The sequence below is a fragment of the Cajanus cajan genome, chromosome 2, assembly GCF_000230855.2.
Source record: "Cajanus cajan strain Asha chromosome 2, NIPB_CcT2T_4, whole genome shotgun sequence".
Taxonomy (NCBI): Eukaryota; Viridiplantae; Streptophyta; class Magnoliopsida; order Fabales; family Fabaceae; genus Cajanus; species Cajanus cajan.
In genome coordinates this window covers 13,051,670-13,061,626 of record NC_138518.1, presented here as the reverse complement: position 1 = coordinate 13,061,626, position 9,957 = coordinate 13,051,670, and the positions used below count along the sequence as shown (strand labels likewise).

At 36.7% G+C, this 9,957-nt stretch overlaps 1 long non-coding RNA gene across 1 annotated transcript; it reads left to right on the top strand.

Annotated features, from left to right (window-relative positions):
- Positions 1-7,147: 7,147 nt before the first annotated feature.
- Positions 7,148-9,689, top strand: LOC145954159 (uncharacterized). Its single transcript, XR_014431315.1, has 6 exons — positions 7,148-7,770; positions 8,045-8,077; positions 8,286-8,363; positions 8,681-8,749; positions 8,897-9,009; positions 9,252-9,689. It is a non-coding gene; the product is annotated as an uncharacterized LOC145954159 (long non-coding RNA).
- The last annotated feature ends 268 nt before the right edge of the window (positions 9,690-9,957 follow it).

The following is a 9,957-nucleotide window of genomic DNA, read 5'->3' as shown; positions in this document are numbered from 1 at the left end:
TATTTACTCAAAAAGAAAAAGAAAAAGAAATTATTGTTTACATTTATTGTGTATTAATGTTGGGGTAGAGGGTGTCACATTTAGTGGTATCAGAGCAGGTCGATCCAATCGACCGTGAGTTATAAGTTTACTATGTTTGTTTGGTAAATGAATGATGAACTGAATTGATTGTGGAACTTATTGGTATGCTAGTGTGATGATTGATTATGTCTATTAATTGTATTATTTTCTTAGATTATGGCTGGTAGAAATGATTGTGCAATTGCTGATGCCCTTCAAGCATTAGCACAAGCTATGAATAATAAAAATAGGGTTGGAGTCGCTCCTAACTGGTTGGAGCAATTTCAGCGAAATCACCCACCTACCTTTAAAGGAGGATATGACCTAGATGCTGCTATGAATTGGCTAAAGGAGATCGAGAAGATCTTCAATGTCATAGATTGTCCCCTTGCTCAGAAGGTGAAGTTGGCCACCTTCATGTTGACTGCTGATGCTCACTTTTGATGGGAAGGAGCACTTCGAAGGATGATTGATGGAGGGGTGCACTTGAATTGGGACAACTTCAAGAAGGCCTTTCTTGAGAAATATTTCCCGGATGATGTGAGGAGTCGAAAAGAAATGAAATTCCTTGAGTTGAATCAAGGGAACAACATAGTGGCAGAATATGCTGCCAAATTTGATGCTTTGGTTCGTTATTGTACACACTACCATGGTGAGGGTGGTGAAAGGGCTAAATGCATAAAATTTGTAAATGGTCTACGTCCTGAGGTGAAGATTGCAATTAAATATAAGGAGATATATCACTTCCTCACTTTGGTCAATAAGTGCAGCATTTATGATCGTGACAACCATGCTCATGTTGCTTTCTATAAAGGAGTTAGAGGTCTTATCCGTGCTGTGAGTTCTAGTACTTCGGGTAGGAGTAAGCCTTACTCCGCTCCTACTATATTTCAAGGGTGTAAAGTTGCTGCTAATGAAAGCAAGTCATTTATTAGAGGATCCACTGTTAGTGCTACTGGAAGTGTTAGAGGGTCTGTGTCCACTCCTTCAAGAATATGCGGGAAGTGTGGATGTGTTGGTCATAATCAGTCTGAGTGTCGTGACAAAGAGATTACCTGCTTCAACTGCAATGATAAAGGTCACATCAGCACCCAATATCCTGAACCACCAAGAACACGTGTTATTGGATCGGATTCATAAATTAAGCGTCCAAAGACTGTAGGGAGAGTATTTGCTCTTAGTGGTGCTGAAGCTGCTCGGTCGGAAAATTTGATACAAGGTACTTGTTTCATAGCTGAGACTCCTTTTGTTGTACTATTTGATTCTGGTGCAACTCTTTCCTTTATTTCTGTCTCTTGTATCCAAAAATTGAATTTGCCTGTGTCTTTGTTAGATTTTGATTTAGTTGTTGAAACCCCTACTAATGGTCCTATGACTACATCCCTAGTATATTTGAAATGTCCTTTGACAGTTTCTGATAAGCAGTTTCTAGTTGACTTAATTTGTTTGCCTCTTAGTCAATTAGATGTAATTCTTGGTATGGATTGGTTATCTTCCCACCATGTCCTTTTAAATTGCTTTGATAAATCTATTTTCTTTGGTGAATGTAAGAGTACTGAATTTCTTAGTGCTGCCAACATTAAAACTTGTTTAAAAGAAAATGAAAGAGTTTACATGATCTTCGCTTCCTTAACGCTTGAGATTGATAGTAAGCTAGATGAGATTCCCTTAGTGAGAGAATTCCCAGAAGTATTCCCTAAGGATGTGTCTAGTTTACCACCTGAGAGAGAGATTGAGTTTAGCATAGACTTAGTACCAGGTACCTTACCCATATCTATAGCACCTTATAGGATGTCCCCTAAAGAGTTAGTTGAGCTTAAGAAACAAATAGAGGAATTGCAAGGAAAACAATTCATTAGGCCTAGTGTCTCGCCTTGGAGAGCGCCTGTTTTATTGGTTAAGAAGAAAGATAAGAGCATGAGGTTGTGCGTAGACTATAGGCAACTGAATAAAGTGACCATTAAGAATAAGTATCCCTTGCCTAGGATTAGGGGTGGGTATATGGACCGGTCCGGCCCGTTTAAGGCCCGGTCCGTAAAACTCGCATTTTATACGGTCCGTAAAATAAATGGACTTATTTTTTAAGTCCGTATCCGGCCCGCCAAAATCCGCGGATAACGGACCGGTCCGCGGGCCTAAATAATGGTTCAAAAAAATAAATTTTTTAAAAATAAAAATACATAAAATTAGAAGAAAAAAATATTTTTTATTTATAAGCTAAATTTTATCATACTAAAATTTATCAATAGTTAAAATGGTTTAAAATACTAAATATTAAATATTAAAATAAAAATAATTACAAATACTTAAATAATAGTAGCAAACTTTCAATAATAAAAGCATCAAAATGTCATAAAAATCATTCAAATGACAAATATATACCAACTAAACATAATTTTAATGTCATAATAATTTTAAAAAATTAAATTCACAACATAATATTAAAATCATAATATTTAAAAATATTAAATGTGAAGTCCGCGGACTAGCCCGCGAGCCCGCGGATTAAATCCGCCAAGTCCGCGGACTTAACGGGCCGGGCTCAAAAATTAGACATAATCATACGAATTTGAAAAAAATGGGTCCGTTATCCGCAAAATCCGCGGGTTTACGAACCGGTCCGCGGACCCGGGTCCATCTACCCACCCTTACCTAGGATAGATGACCTTATGGATCAACTAGTTGGAGCTTGTGTGTTCAGTAAGATAGATTTAAGATCAGGATACCATCAGATTAGAGTGAGAGCTGAGGATATTCCTAAGACTGCCTTTAAGACCCGCTATGGGCACTATGAGTATTTAGTTATGCCTTTTGGTGTGACTAATGCACCTGGTGTTTTTATGGACTACATGAATAAGATCTTTCACCCTTACTTGGATAGATTTATAGTGGTCTTCATAGATGATATCCTATTGTATTCTAAGACTAGGGAGGAACATGTTGAGCACCTTAGGATCGTTCTTCAAACCCTTAAGGAGAAGCAGTTGTATGCTAAATTGTCAAAATGTGAATTTTGGTTGGATAGTGTGAACTTTCTAGGACATGTGATATCAAAGGGTGGGATAACTATAGATCCTGCTAAGGTAAAAGCTGTGTTAGAGTGGAGTACACCTAAATCAGTATTTGAGATTAGGAGTTTCTTAGGACTAGCCAGTTATTACAGAAGATTCATAGAGAATTTCTCTAAGCTAACTCTTCCTTTGACTAAGCTGACGAAGAAGGATCAAACTTTTGTGTGGGATTCTAGGTGTGAGGAAAGTTTTTAAGAGCTTAAGAGAAGATTAACTAGTGCCCCTGTGTTAGTGTTACCTGACCCTAGTAAGACTTTTGAGGTATTTTGTGATGCTTCTAAATTGGGTTTAGGAGGAGTGCTTATGCAGAAGGGTAAGGTAGTAGCCTATGCTTCTAGACAACTTAAAATTCATGAGCAAAATTATCCTACCCATGACCTTGAGTTAGCTGCAATAATATTTGTACTTAAATTGTGGAGACATTACTTGTTTGGTCTAGATTTGAGGTTTTTAGTGACCATAAAAACCTTAAGTACTTGTTTGACCAAAAGGAATTGAATATGAGGCAGAGAAGATGGTTAGAGTTCCTTAAGGATAATGACTTTCAATTGAATTATCACCCTGGCAAGGCTAATGTTGTAGTTGACGCTTTAAGTAGAAAATCTTTGAGAGTGTCTTCTTTGATGATTAGGGAATTGCTTATGATTGAGGAGTTTAGGGATATGAGCTTAGGGTGTGAGTTAACCTCTCAGAGTATTAAGTTTGGAGCCTTGAGAGTGACTAATAGTTTGATAGATGAGATTAAAGAAGGTCAGAAGGTAGATCCTTTCTTATTGAGTCAAGTAGAGAAGTTGAATCAAGGTGTGGAGAGTGAGTTTAGATTTGGAGTGGATGGAGTGTTGAGATTTAAGGATAAGTTGTGTATTCCTAGTGTGCTAGAGCTTAAGAGAAAAATCCTAGAAGAAGGTCATAAGAGTAGCCTTAGTATCCATCCAGGAGCTACTAAGATGTACCAATACCTTAAGAAGATGTTTTGGTGGCCTAAGATGAAGAGGGAAGTGGAGGAATTTGTGTATGCCTGCTTAGTATGTCAGAAAGCTAAGGTAGAACACCAAAAACTTTCAGGTTGATACAACCTTTAGATGTGCTTGTGTGGAAATGGGATAGCATCTCTATGGATTTTGTAGTTGGGTTACCTAGAACTGTGAAGAACTTGGATGCTATATGGGTCATTGTGGATAGATTGACTAAGTCTGCCCATTTTATTCCCATTAATATTAGGTACCCTTTGGAGAGGTTAACCAAGTTGTATATTAGTGAGATCGTGAGGTTGCATAAGGCTTTAGGCACTAAGCTTAGATTGAGTTCAGCCTACCATCCCCAAACAGATGGCCAAACTGAGAGAACCATACATTCTTTGGAAGACTTGTTGAGGGCATGCATCTTAGAACATGGGGGTAGTTGGGATAGTTTCCTATCTTTGATAGAGTTTACCTACAATAATAACTACCATTCCAGTATTGGGATGGCACCCTATGAGGGTTTGTATGGTAGGAGATGTAGAACACCTTTATGTTGGATAGAACCTGAAGAGAATGCCATGTTAGGACCTGAGATAGTTCAACAAACTACTGAACAGGTTAAGATGATCCAAGAGAAGATGAGAGCAACCTAGAGTAGGAAAAAGAGTTATAATGACAAGAGGAGAAAAGACCTTGAGTTTAAATAAAGTGATCATGTATTCCTTAAAGTCACTCCTTGGACAGGAGTAGGCAGAGCACTGAAATCCCGTAAGCTTACTCCACGTTTCATCGGTCCTTATCAAGTTCTTAAAAGGATAGGTGAAGTAGCCTATCAAATTGCCTTGCCTCCATCTCTTTCAAATCTCCATAGTGTCTTTCATGTTTCCCAACTCAAAAAGTATGTCCATGATCATTCTCATATCATTGAGTTTGACAACATTCAGTTGAAGGATATATTCACCTATGAAACGGTTTCTTTAAGGATTGATGACACGAGGGTGAAACAACTGAGAGGAAAGGAAATCCCTTTGGTTAAGGTCGTTTGGGGAGGAAATTTTGAAGAAAGTGCTACATGGGAATTAAAAAGCAAGATGCGAGAAGCTTATCCAATTCTGTTTTCAGGTAAATTTCGGGGATGAAATTTCTAAAAGGAGGGGAGAATTGTAACACCTCGAATTTTCTATTAATACAATATTAATTATTATTTATTTTTATATTTATGAAGATTATTTTCTTATAGTTATTTTAGTTAATTAAAGGGGTTTTATAGAATATTGTAAAGGTTTGTAATAATTTAAATTATTTATGAAAATTTTTATATAAAATTATGTTTTTTTTAGGCCCGGAACGGGCCGTTCCAAAAAGTGGAACGGGCGTTCCAAAAAGTGAAACGGGACGTTCCAGAGTAAGAAAATAGCCTAAAAAGTTAAGTTATAAACGAGTCGTTCCTAGTATGGTCAACACGTGTTAAAATCAACCCTAGAACGGGCCGTTCTGATTTGAGAACAGGCCATTCTGGTTGAAAATTTTACATATAATCGAAGGGTCCAGAACAGGCCGTTCCGGCCACCCCCTGATGCCTATAAATAGGGGGCCCTGGCATGTTTTGAAAATTATACTATTCACTTCTAACTTTTTTTCTTCTAAACTTTCTTAAGACTAAGAGGAATCCAGAGGAAGACAGTAACAAGGTCCTGCTCAAGTTTCAGCTCCTGCTTATCGAGGTAAGGAAGGAGTGAGAAACCTCGTTCGGGGGTGTGGGAATAATTGTTGGATAGTCTGATTGTCGAATTGGCTCCCAATCCCTTGCCTGTTGCATGCTTCTAGGAACATGCAAAGTATGAATATGTTCTATTTTACTTTCTATTTGCTCTACTTTGTTCCTTGTTGGAAGTAATGAATGAATATGTAATTAATTTTAAAAACAAATAAGTTTTAATATGAATAAGAATGCTCTCTGTGGATTCCTGTGCGAACCTTATGAGGAACAATTATGACATGACTATGTGAAATATGCAAAAATGACATGAAACATAAGAATGGACTATTGAGACAAGCTATGATTATGAGAATATGAAAAATGATGACATGATGTACTAAATGAAATTCTGTAATAAGTCAAATGTTGAGTCAATGAAATAATGAATGTATGACATGCATCATATACATATATAACTCTAGGTGTGCCGCTGAGGCTGCATACTAGTGATGTAACCAGCTAACAAGGCGTACCTTAAGGTCACCAGTGATGTAACCAGGTGTACCTTAGGGTCACCAGTGATGTAACAAGGTGTACCTTAGGGTCACCAGTGATGTAACAAGCTAACAAGGTGTACCTTAGGGTCACTAGTGATGTAACAAGTTAACAAGGTGTGCCTTAAGGTCACCAGTGATGTAACAAGCTAACAAGGTGTACCTTAGGGTCACCAGTGATGTAACAAGCTATGAGAAATGTGAAACTTTCGTATGGCGCCACATGCATGCATTTATGAGTCGAGTGCATGACATCATTGCATGATAAATGAGTGTATATGTGATATTGATTATGTATGTGTATTGTTTACATGTGACTTATATTTGTTGTGTGTGTGTGCTATCTAACCTTTATTTTTGCACCTAGAACCGAGTGAGATATTTCTCACTCCCTTGTTATTCTTGTACATGTTTAAATTGTGTTGCAGGTGATCATCATCATAGGGATGTTGGTGATGAGCACTAGTGCAAAAATTGGATTTAAAATCGGAGTTTTAAGATCGGTTACAAGGTAACCGATCTTAAAAGTGATGCGGTGACAATTTTGTAAATAATATAAACATTTTTAAAATCGGTTAAAATTTAACCGATTTTAAAAGTACTTTTAAAATCGGTTATTTTATGACCGATCTTAAAAGATATGTCTGACACAACTTTTAAGATCGGTTCAAATATAACCGATTTTAAAAATTAATTTAACTGATTTTAAATCATGTCTTTTTTACTATTTTTAAGATCGGTTATATAGGAACGGATTTCGTATGTAACATTCAAAATCGGTTCTTAGATAACCGATCTTAAATATCTTTTTCCGTATCTACAATTTCGGCCTCCACTCTCTGCTTCTTCGTTCAGGTTCGTTTGTTCTCGGTTACGCATTACGTTGAACAAAGAAACTGTGCGCGCCCTGAAATCGCCACCCTTCTCCTTCTCCGTGAACAACATTAGGTTTCGTTGCAGCCCCTTCTCCTTCTCCGTGATCAACATTAGGTTTCGTTTACAAATTTCTGTGGTCTGTGCTTCGGGTCCGAGTCTCATCTACAGTGACAACATTGAACTTCTTCCACAGTTTCCGGTTTCCAGTTTCCACCACCACATCTACATAAGGGTTCGTCTTCATTTCGATTTGAAGAGTTGAACTACACGATGGCAACTCTGCAATCCTTGCGACCTTCTTTCCGCCCAACATCAATCTCTCCCTCAAATTCTCACACTTTCCCTGCCACTCCCTTTAATTATTCCCCCAAATTGATTGCCTCAAAGGGTGTCACTGTCACCCTAAGACACTCTATCATTTCTCCTAGGGTTTCCAATTCCCACTATAGTCCCCAAATCGCAGAAAGTCTCGGTGAAGTTAGCATTTTCACCGCTGCCGGAGAGCCAGTGAGATTCAGTGACCTCTGGGATCAGAAATTCAGAATGAGGTCAGGATACCTTATATTCATGTGTAAAAGCTTTAACGTAACACCTTTATTGCACCATGCATGCTTGTTCTGGGTACCCGTTTTGTTAATTGAGATTAATCACCCACTGGGTTTTGTTTATGTGGGATTTGAATTAAATAGTATAAGTTGTGTTTTCTATTGCGTGTTTTAACTTGAGGTGAAGCCATATGGAAATTCTAAGTTGACTTTTTTTGAGCATGGTTGAAGCCATATGTGGGATTCATTCTTATGTTGTATAATTATGCCTTTGCAGGATGAAAGGCTGGCTACCTTGAGTTATAAACAGGTAAAGCTTTTTCCTGTTCTTGTCAAATTTGAAATAGGAATATGTCATTGTCATAGACCATTTTGTTTATTTTATATGGAACATCTCTTGATGAGAGTAAAAAACGAATTGCTAGAATGATTTGGTATGCATGTAAGATCTTGGGATCAAAATGGTTACTTCTGTTGATGTGCCAGAAGAAAATATTGATTTAGTAGTGTGGTTGCAGGATTATGCAAATCATGGATTGGCATATCTCATCGACTTTGTACATGGAAAAGCACGGAAAATGCCTGAAATTTTGCAGGTTGGAGTTTTTTCTTCAACGTCAGTTATAATTATATTCTCTTTTGCTGTTAGTCACTCTCAAATTACCTTTTACCGCTAAATATACAAAATTATATATGTTCTAGAGGCTGGATTATCACCCTCTTATCTGTAGAGTGTTAAAGTGACAATCAGAGACCTAGATTAGCTTGAACAGGTTATATTTAGAGCCGACTATAAAATTACAGTACTGGCACTTTATTCAGCTCTTCTAATTCTTTGGCTGGCTTTGGTTATTATATCTTCTTGTACTTTCCTGTTGAGATAATGATCTGATGTTAATTAGTAAATATTCAGCTGGAGCAACAGAAACTTCCAGGGAAGTCCCCTAATTTGCTCACATATAAAGGAACTCCAAATCTGAAGGTGTTCTTCTACCTTGTGCTTTGTTTTCTACTGTTGTTTTCCTACTGAAAAACGAGTTTGGCCATAATATGTCAATATGCTTTTAATATCGTATTTATATCCATACGATAATATGCTCAATTATACTGTTTTCACTTGCCGGGACAGGGTCTTAAAGACATTGCAGAAACTTTGTCTATTGGTTTAGACAGGTCAGCTTCAGATGCGAACATGCCAGATGGTATGGATAAACTAGAGCTGCAACGAAGGCCATTGTTAAGGTTTGAATTTTCTCATTTGATATTTTTCTAAATAACGTAACCAAGGGCAATTTTTCCTCTGCCTAGTTATCGATCACTTCTGTTTATTGATAAGTACGAGACTGGAATAAGAAATTTAATTGATATCCGGAACTTCTCTTAAAGTTCATCCAAATCGAGATCTTGATAGTTGTTTCCTTTGTGCTTAAAACTGTTCAATCTGCTTGCGTTATTTTTGATACGAAGAAGCTTTGATTTTGCAGGACTACTTCAACCATGTGTTGATGATAAAGTCTAAAATCATGATTACCAAGCTTTTAAGGAAGCGTTCCTCTGCTTTCCTTGTTTTTATTCAACAGTAACTCAGTTCACTTGTTCATGATAAATCTTAACATACTTGATTACTTGTGATTTCAGTTGTGATTTTCACATCAAGTTTTTATCTATACATAGTATTGATAGACTGGATAACATTTAATAATCTAGTTAGTGAATCGTGATTCTATGTTGTAAATAAAATTTTGCTGTCAAAGTGTATATTGGTTTGGTCCCATCAGCTTATGCGAGTCGCTTTTGGCGTATGATTCATGACTTCTGTCTTCATGAATTAGTGATTTATTATGAACATCGTCGCCAGCTTTATATTATATCACACGTTAACATTTTTGTGAAGCTTGGTGAGGTTTTCGGTCAGCAATTAATTTATATGTTAATGTTCATTTTCTCCTGTGATAAAGATGGTTTTTACTATTTAGTTGATTTTATGCTTTACACCTACATTTTCGTTACTAACTTAACTCTTTTCATTTTATCTAATTCCTAAACTTTTAAGTGGTGATAAGTTATATCAGTTAAATGGCTATTAATACTTTTTTGGTGATGTAATTTGTCTCTAGGTTTTGTTACTCATTTAACTATTATAAGATTCATATTAAATTTTTTTTTTTTTATTTCAATAGACTTTTAAAA